The sequence below is a fragment of the Oreochromis aureus genome, linkage group 3 (genome assembly GCF_013358895.1).
Source record: "Oreochromis aureus strain Israel breed Guangdong linkage group 3, ZZ_aureus, whole genome shotgun sequence".
In the NCBI taxonomy this organism is placed as follows: domain Eukaryota; kingdom Metazoa; phylum Chordata; class Actinopteri; order Cichliformes; family Cichlidae; genus Oreochromis; species Oreochromis aureus.
The window spans coordinates 55,205,298-55,216,015 of NC_052944.1; positions in this window are offsets into that span (position 1 = coordinate 55,205,298).

Here is a 10,718-nt window from a genome sequence, read left to right on the forward strand (position 1 = left end):
TAAAACTACATTTGTGAGTCACTTGTTGCATTTCAGTGATTTATCTTCTGTAATAATTTTATATGTCTCATGGTCCTGGGTTATTTGACCCAGCATTTTGAGTTTTTATGTGTTTTTGTCATTTTGTATTATAATTTATGTTTAAATCTACTTTGTTAGTCTTGAGTTTATTCTATAGTGCCAAGATTGTTCTCTGTTTAGCTTTTGATTTTTGATTATTAGATTCCCTCTTGTGTTGTTGCCCTCTGTGTCTCTTTCTCGTGTCTCGTGTTTCATTCTGTTCCCCCCTGCTTGTCATGTTTATCTTTGTTTTTGTGTTTATCTGCACCTCTGTGTGTGTTTCCATTACTTCCTGTTTTACTTTGGTAGTCTCTGTGTGTGTCTGTGAATATGGTGTCTGTGTGCACCATGTTTAGCTTTGCTTCTCTTACTTTGAAGGTACCTTGTAGCATGTATTATGTTTAGCTTTGCCTTCTCTGCCTCGTGTGTAATTTTCCCATGTTCCCTCATTCCCTGTGTCTTTAAAGCATTTTGTTTTCTTCTTTCCAGTGTTGGAATCTCTCTCCTGCCTTTGTGAGGCTGTCTGTGAAAAGTCTCTGTGAAAATTGATTTTGCTTTCAGGTTTTAGGGCTGCAGTTATTTCTTTACTTGAACATAATCAAGTGAAATATACTGTAAAGATAAAGTAAAAAACAAAAACAAAATAGTTTCAACTGTGAAACATCTTAATAATTACTAATGAAGTTGGTTGCCAGAAGGAAAATTGTGGCCACTTGCAGAACCTGGCAGGATCTTGTTGTTTTTATTTAATTATTTGGTACAATATTTATCATTTTATATAAATATAACATACAATGTTCATTTCAGCTACCAGTAACAATCAGAATCACAATGTCTTTATTGTCATTGTCACAGGTACAATGAAATTAGAAGTGGTCTCCAACCAGTGCATCATCCATAAAAATAAAAAAATGTCAATACAATCAATAAAATAAAATACTTAAAGATAAGATAAGATAACCTTTATTAGTCCCACATGTGGGAAATTTGTTTTGTCACAGCAGGAAGTGGACACTGCAAAAGTTATGAAGCAAAAATTAGAATACAATAAGAATAAATACAATACACAACTGTACAGAATAGAATAAAATGAAATACTATATACTATATATATTACTAATAAGAATAATCTTACTGTATGTACAAACATTTACATACATTTCCACACACATGCCTCAGTCAGTGCATAGATCATTTCAAGGGTAGCGTGATGGTCATTTTTTAGCAACAGCATTCAGATATGTTATTCAGGTTGAGTAAAAGCTGTGTTTGTGTCATGAGGTGGCTGTGTGCAGGCAGGAGAAGGACCCAAACGCAAAACTCACCACGCAAGAATTAAACTCAAAAGCTGCTTTATTGCAGAGTGGCACAAAAGGTCATACACAACTATACTGGGAGAAACTAGAGCTGAGGCACTGGGAAGACACGAGGGAATGCACACAACCTAGAGGGACGACGCAACACGGAACAAAAGGATACTCTGACATAAATACACAGAAGGTAATGAGGGAAGTGGGAACACACGGAGAACACAGCTGAGGACAATCACTCATGACAGAGCGGGGAGGACACGAAACTGAAAATACTGACACCAAGATGTCGACCTTAAACACAACACAGAGTACACAGAGATGAGCACAGAGAGAGGCGGAGAGAGAGGCAGAGAACAAGAATGAATACACGAGGGGATGAGGAGAACACAGAACACAAAGGATGGGAACACGGTACCAGAACAAACACCACAATATAAGCATGGACACAGGGGGAATCCAAATACCAAACCATCCTAAGAACATAAAGAACAAAATATAAAACCACAGGAAAACTAAGAACACTGGGTCAAAATGACCCAGGACCATGACAGTTTGAGTCTGTTTGTCCTTACGCTTATTGCCCTGTATCGTCAACAGTTCAAACAGGGAATGGCTTTTACAATGTTCTAAGTTTTTTTAAGACAGCAAGTATTGTGTAGATCTTCCAGTGTCGGGAGAGGGCAGCCAATGATCCTTTGGTGGTATTAATGACCCTCTGGAATGTTTTCCTCTGAGCCACTGTGAAGTTAGTGTACCAGATGCATATGCAGTGCATTAATGTGCTCTCAATGGAGGCTCTGTGGGACACCAGCACTCTCTGTTGGGCCTTTTTCAGCAGCTCTGAGGTGTTCATGCACTAGGAAAGGTTCTCTATGTCGACTCCCAGGAAGCAAGTCTGCCATTTATTGATATTTGTATGCAGACGTGCGATCATTTGCATCTGGTGTGTAAGAATACATTGTCGTAGTATTAGGGATTTAGTTGTATTAACCATAGTAAAGCATTATATTCCTTATTCATTTAAGAAGGTCATAGTTCAAGCTGCTAAACATTCACATATAGAGCACACACACAGAATTGGGAGAATCAGAGGTCAGAGGTTTATGTGAGAAGCAGAGGCGACAGAATGCTGCCGTTAGTGGGATAAGGTGTTGGTAAGCCAAAGCAAGGAGAAAATAGTGTCCAAAGAAGTGTGCAGCAAGGACATGAGATAGGGAGGCAGAAGAGAGAGGGATCAGCAGGCACCTAGTTTTGAGAGACAAAGGTTGTCGATGTCTGTGTATAAAATGTGTGCTGCTGGGACTGCCCCAGCGGAATTTGACGTTGGATCCTGAGCTGTGAAAATCCCCATGTACATGTAATAAAATTAATTGATTGTTTATTTTGAGAAAAAAACAGGAATGGAATATTAAACTTTTTGTGATGCATTATATTGTTGATTTATAAGAAATGCTGTTTGTGTAGAATCATGATTTTGTTTCTCTGATTAGGGAGAACAAAAGATACTGCACAGGAAGCCAAGGCCGAGAGAAAGAATGTGAATGCTTAGTTTGGAGGGTTGCCAAAGCTATAAGAATGTGAGAAACGATCAGACACTTCGAGATCTGCCGGACACCCTCCCGTGCACATATCCCATCCGAACGTTTGTAATGCTCAAAGTATCGTGTGGAATAAAGAGAATTGTACTGATTAAAGTGATTGTTGAATGAGGATTAAACACCGAGTGTTGTTCTTCCTTCAGCCTGAAGATCAAAAAGTTGGGGTTTTTAACAGGTGGTATGTAAATGGCTGTTATTATGACAACAGTGAACTCCCTTGGAAGATAGATGGGCCCACATTTAAAAGTCAGATATTCTATGCCCGGGGAACAGTGATGGTCTGTGATCACTGTGTTTGTACACTGGCTGTTGTTCACATACAGACAGAGCCCCCTTCCTTTGCTCTTACTGGAGTCCACTGGTCGGTCGGGGCACTGTGTGGTGTAGCCTGCTAGCTCAGAGTCTGGAACGGATTGATGAAGCCGGAACATGGTGATAAGAAGCATGCATGAATCTTGATGTAGTTATTTGCTAGTATTTGCAGCCTCAATTCATCCAACTTGTTTGAGAGGGACATGGCATTAACGATGAATAGACTGGAGAGCGGTGGTTTCAATGGCTGCCTCCATAGCCTGGACAGTCCACCGGCCCTGCAGCCTTGCCTTTTCCTTCTCCCTCGATGGCGCCTGCGCTTCATCCCCAGAGGGGTAACAATCCACAGAGAGCCTGGTCTCCTCGCTATTTCCACCGGTATCTTATGCAAGTGGATGAATTTGCTAGTTACACTCTCACAGTAACTTACTCCAATCATGTCAGCTGTAGATGTTATTCACTCAGCAGGTACTACACAACAAAACAAGAGACGTACAAAATATCCGTACACCACCGACCAGTGGCGCAACTGCGTGAGCAGACATCTTGGTTCCAGGAGTTCCAAACATTTGGGATCAACTGAATGTCATCAGATGACAATTCTTTATGCTATGCTTATGCTATCTATATAAACACTTATCAGCCACTTCTTTATGCTTGTTCAGTTGCTCATTAACCCTTTAAAACCAGTCGGAGTGGGCATGCTCCATTTTGCGTAACTATTTTTAAATCCCTGTAGAACCGGAACCGCGTAAGCTAGCGCAATTTTTTTTTTTTACATATGAAACAGGAGGAGTTGCACTTACATCTTATGCCATCAGCTTGTCCTAGGTCATGGTTTCCTTCCACAAATAGCTTTGCAAAATTTGCATAAAAATCACTTGCAGTAACAAAAACATAATATTCCAGAAACACGCTTTGCCGATCCGATCAGCTGTTCATAACACTTCCTATGTCGGAATAGACGTCAGCGCGAACTATCGCATGTCCGCCATTACTCGCCCGAAACCGAAAGTGACGTAATTTTCACGGAAAATGTAGTTTTTTACCTTATAAGCCTATACTGGTATTTTTAAAAGTCATGACGTTCAATTGACGTTATGCTTTTCTTTATAGTTTCTGAGATGCTTAGAACTCACATTGCACTGCTGGAAATAGTTTATTTTGATGCATATGCTGTTTTTTTTGCAAATTTCTATTATAATATTTTTTTTTTTCGTTTTTCCTGCAGTATAGAAAAATTGGTGTATCTCAAAAATAAAACTATGAAGACACTCAAAATAAATTTCCTGTTGTTGGAAACAATTTTGTGCAACTTTTTTGTATTTACAGTTTTGAGGGATAAACCTCTTAAATTTCTCTAACTAGAAATATATGTAAAAAAACAAAAATGATTTTCAATTTTTTTGAAGTTTATTGCAGTTTTTTGCAATTTATGTAGTTACTATGGACTTACTGCATACATATTATTAAAATTTGGGCTATAACAGTTGTATTTATCTATAGCAACTTGAAATGCTCCCAAAAATGGCACTACAGCATGTAAAAATATGAAGATAAGATCTGTTGGACTTGGTTCTATGGTAGGTCTTAAAGGGTTAAAACAAATATCTAATAAACACACAATGTTTGTGCTCACAGTTGCAGATTTTATTGATATCTTCTGCATATAATGTCACTCAGTCTCCACTCAGAGCTGGTACCGGCACACCCCACACTGGTCTCACACCTCACCATAATAGAGAAGACTCTCATTAGTGGGATTGCCACACATTTGGGCTCACCCTCCACCCAGCAACACCCCTCCCCTGCACCTGAGCTAGGGACCACACCTCCACTACACATGGCAAAACCAAAATGGATTTAGGCAAAGGGATATGGTTGGGACAACCTCCTGAAGTTCAAACTGAATATATGAGAATTGGCAAGACAAGTGACTTTGAATTTGCAATGGTTGCTGGGATTGGTGGGTTATGTGAGCTGATTTACATGGATTTTACCAAAGCTGCACAATAGAAGATTTAAAAAATGTTACTGCAACACAAGGACCCAACACTGTGCAGGCAGGGCTGCTTTGATCTGACTGTAGACATTAAAAAGTCCTTGGGAAAGATGTTAGCTGATTAGAGAGTTACAGACCCGTGACACTCTTACTCAGTTAGCTAGTGGCTAATGACCAATGTTCTCTCTAAGCTGCGCGCGTGCACAATTGCGCACTGCTGGCACGGTCTCTGCGCACAGAAAATCTGCGTTGCGCACAAAAAAAAAAAAATCTAACCTGAATTGAAATTAAAATTAATACTTTAACAATTCTGTTTTGCAGTGTTAGTCAGTGAGTGACTGGCTGCTCCTGTATGGGATTAGAACGATGCCACCTTATCCCATAGTCCAGCCAATAATGCGATTCACATTCATATATATGCAGCTAATCAACGTCGTTCACAGACTATGACAGTGTCCTTATGTGCCGACACCGGTGTTTTAGCTAGCAAAGCGGCGTGGCTGATGTGGAGTGAAGCCAGGTTAATGACAACGTGTACAACCATTGGAGATGTGAGCAGGACAGACGGAACAATTGACGAAAAATGTGTGGACTTTATACCAGTCTTTATATTGTGTTGATAGGCCACGTAAAACCAGAGTTATGATAAAAATATCTGCAATGTTTGGTTTTCTTCCTGAATACTATCATTGTTTATATTTACTGCGGGAAGAAAAACTGTGTTTTATAAGGAAAACGCTCGAAAGCCTGTGAGCAAAAACAAAACCAAAAAAACCTCCACCCTTTCCTATTGGTGGAAAAATGTACCATGTCGACCAATTCAAAAAATGATATGGCAACATGGCATTGATTGTTTAGGGAGGGGGGAAGTTTTAGGAGTGACGGCAGTGTTTGAGATGTGAGAGATTTGTGACGTTTAGCACAAATCTTGTGTAGTTAGTGTGTAGTGTACTCAATAGTTTTGTTGTGTGTGTCAGAACAATGAGGCGACTGCTGAATGTTACAGGTGTTACAGCAGTGATACATCTCCTGTTGTCAGGCCTGCAGGTATCAGGCTGTTGTTCTCCTTTATCTCATTATGGACACAAATTATTTTTGGAGTGGCACAAATAATTTGTGTGGCATCAGATTTGATGCAGAACAGCTGATTGTTCTGTAAATAGTTTGAAATGTTTATTTTTAAAAAAATACTTGAATGCATTTGTAGATAAACAGCTGCAAAAACTTTGTTGTTTGCATAACTCTTTTTATGCTACTTTTTTTAAAGAACTAACTATATAATTAATTGCCCTACATTGATCATTATATAATGCATTTTGCAGACAGAGAGTTACAGGACTCTATCCCAGACCACAGACTCATAATACAAGTCAGAGCTTTATTAAAAAAGAAAACAACTGTGTTTTCAAAATTGGAGTTCAAGTTATTTTTACTTCCAATAGTGTTAACATACTACACAGGTCATGAACAAGATGTTTTTTTGTAATTTTCCTTGTAAGTGGGCTAAAGCAGTTAATTAAAAGTAGTCTAACATAAATGTAAATGCTGTAATTTAATTATTTTATTAAACCATGTAACTTGGATGGATTCGATGCTGGCGTGACCACAGTGCACACGTCTGCTGTTGCTCACAGTGGTCCAAGGGATCGCTCAGGGAGTTTGTGTGTTCGCTCAGACACATGAACTATTAGAGGGAACATGGCTAATGACCACCACTACTTGTACATTTAATTAAAGAACAGGTAATCTTTTGCGACCCTATTGCACAGTGCACACACAGCATGCTCATTTGTTTCAATTTGTCAGTTGGCACAACTTAACAACGTGTACATAATAACCTATCACTCCTCTATGCTATAGACTATAGTGTATGCTGTACACCCTACTTACTGGTTTCTGTTGCATCGGTCTGTATCTTCCAGTTAAATTGTGTGTTTTCCCTACAGCTCTGCACCAAAAATGGACGTGCTCTTTGTAAGCTCAATCCAGGCTTATAAATAGAGCGTTCTGCTGTCAAGGGTGAGCATTGCTTAATGGTCATCAGGTGACTGATGCAAGCCATATCCTTTTATTTATCATGTTGCCATCTTGTTGTTGAGGAACAAAGGCAGGACCACCCCCGACACACACACACACACACACACACACAATTCAAATAAACAAAAAAGCCTCAAGAAACTGAGTTTCACTGACTGTTACATGTTCAAGGAGACTGCAACAAATGGCAAATGATTTGGAGGAGTACACATCATCTGTGACCAGCTACATCAGGAAGTGGTTCAGTGATGTCACAGTCTCCAAGACGATCATAATAAGCTCCAACCAGAAACTGTGGATGACTACAGAAGCGCATGAGCTGCAAAAGTCTCGAGACTTCCAGGACAGCAGTGATGTGGCAGGGCATCCAGGCCATCACCAACTACAGGAAGACGACACCTGCCTGCAAGGGTGACTCTTTCCTACTAGATGTGTTGAACAACTTTAATGCACGGTTTGACACTCAGAATAACCTTGGTGAGAATGTCCACCCCGTCTCACAACAACCAGGTTCTGTGTCTGACCTCGGCTAATGTAAGGAAAACTATTCGTTACCCCACAGAAAACTGCTGGTCCGGAAAACATTCCTGGAAGAGTGTTCAGAGAATGCGCAGACCAGCTGACAGATGTCCTCACTGACATCTTCAGCCTCTCCGTGATCACTGCTGTCGTCCCAACATGCCTCAGGGTCACCACTATCATTCCTATACCAAAGAAGTCCTCAGTGTCCTGCCTGAGGCGACTACCATCCTTTGCACTCACACCCATCATGATGAAGTGCTTTGAGAGGCTCATCATGAAGCACATTAAGACCTGGCTACCACCCACACTGGACCAACTGCAGTTCGCCTATCGCCCAAACTGGTCAGCAGATGATGCCATCGCCACCACCCTACATTCTTGCCCTTATCCACCTGGACAATGAAAACACATATGTATGAATGCTGTTCACAGACTTCAATTGAGCACTCAATGCAATCATTCCTCAGCATCTGATGAGAAAACTGAGCCTACTGGGCCTGAACACCTCTCTCTACAATTGGATCCTGGACTTTATGACTGAGAGACTTCAGTCCGGATCAGTAACAGCATCTCCAACACCACCACACTGAGCACTGGAGCCCCTCAGGTCTGTGTGCTCATCCCAATGCTGTTCACTCTGTTGACTCACAACTGTGCAGCAATGCCCAGTTTGAACCACCTCATTAGGTTTGACACAACTGTGGTGGGTCTCATCAGTAAGAATGATGAGTCAGCATACAAAGGGGAGATGCAACAGCTAATGGACTATTTTAGAGTCAGCAACTGACTTCAGGAGAACATGGAGACAGCACTGTCTACTTAACATTGGGGCGCCTCTGTCAGTGCGCCCCAGAGTGGCTGTGGCTACAATGTAGCTTGCCATCACCAGTGTGTGAATGTGTGTGTGAATGGGTGGATGACTGGTTGTGTAAAGCGCTTTGGGGTCCTTAGGGACTAGTAAAGCGCTATACAAATACAGGCCATTTACCATGTATCCTCTGTGGAGGTCATCAAGAGCGGAGAATCTCTCCTGGTCCCTCAACACCACCTCCATAACTAAGAACACCCAACAGCATCTCTACTTACCAGAGAGACTTAGGGAAGCCCATCTCTCACCATCCATTCTCACTACCTTCTACGGAGGGAATATTGAGAGTGTCCTGAGCAGCCGCATCACTGTCTGGTAAGGTAACTGCACCGCATCTGATTGCAATACCGTAGAACTGATAGTGAGAACAGCTGAGAACATAATTGGAGCATCTCCATCCCAGACCCTTAATGAAACCCACTGAATCCGCAACCCACCAGCATTGTGGATAACCCCACACACCCCTAACACACACTCTTCACCCCACTGCCTTCTGGCAAGTGCAATGGGAACATTCGGGCCCTCACTACCAGACTGCTAAACAGTTTAGTCACCCAGGCCATCAGACTCCTGAACACTCAGTGGCTGTACTCACACAAACATTCACGCATACTTTCATATGTTATATGTCAAATGTAGCACCATGGTCTTGGAGGGACACTGTCTTGTTTCACTGTGAAGACATGGTTGGAATGAAAATAAAGCCACTTGACTTGACACTAATGCCACCTGGCACTGTACCATCCACTGGACCAGATCTGGGGCACCCTTTTAGTTGTGACCAATTAAAGGACTGGTCAAAGCCAGGAATGAAAAAGGAGTAGTAACAACTAGCCCCAAGAACGACCTCATCTCCCTTTTCTTTTTTTTCTTTTTTTTTTAGCTTTGGCACACAGGCAGGATGCAATGGTTGCTGTTTTATCCATCCAGGTGCGCAGCAGCATGTGAAGCACGTGAATATAGCACCCTGTTCACGAGGTGCAGGAATGTTCAGGGCTCTGAAGAAACTGAACAGATGTGTGGCAAATTGATCTGAACCACAGGGAGGCCATTTTTGACATAGAATTCTGCCATAATCCCTTGTTTAAGTCTTGAAAACCCAAGCAGTGACTAACTGATCATGTCAATATGGACTAAAACATTCAGAAGAATGTTTCCTGAACCATTAACCACAAAGAATAAAACTGCTCTGGAGGCAAAAATTGGTCCAAGATGACACTATCAAGATTTAAAGTACCAAATAAAGCAGTCACTGTATATGATAAATTTAAATTTTTTCAAATTGAGTGATTGTTTTTTAACTTTTCATTTTTTCAATCACAATATTTTCAGTCGTAGTGTTACTAAGACTAAGACTAACAGTTTGTTTTCCCTACATTTTGAGCTTCTTAACTTTCTTCTCTTTTGCAAAAATGTACTAAAAAAACTTTCAGTATTTTCCTCACTATTATTTTTTGCTAGTATTTGTAACACAAAAGCAAATTCTATATCTTTTCAAGCCTGTTTTTGTGGGGCATATACATCTGTTTCTCTTATCAAATAGCATCACCACTGAGTACACTTCAGTGACAAAGATTAAATAAATGTTGAAATGTTACACTACTGTTAAACTGATGTTTTTATTGCTTATTGCCACCAGAGCAACACATTTTAAGCAGATATGGCAAATATTACAATTGAACACATTCTCTACCTTTTGAGTATACCTGAATTACAATGCTGAGCAGATACATTTAAAAACGAATGTTTAAATATCAGAGTACCTCTACTTTATGTATAGTAACATTTACTGTTACTGACTGAAAATATCTTCAGTGTCTCTGGTGATTCCCTGAGTGGGCGGAGGACCCCTAGAAGAGGTTTCAAATGTTCACTATCCCAGCAGCGTCCACCAAATTGAGCACAGGAAACAAGAACTAGTCTAAAAGCTGCATCAAACACAGCATTAGTCTGAACTGGTTTGTTGTTCTGCCCACTGACAGTGAACTGAAACAGTGAGGGTTGAC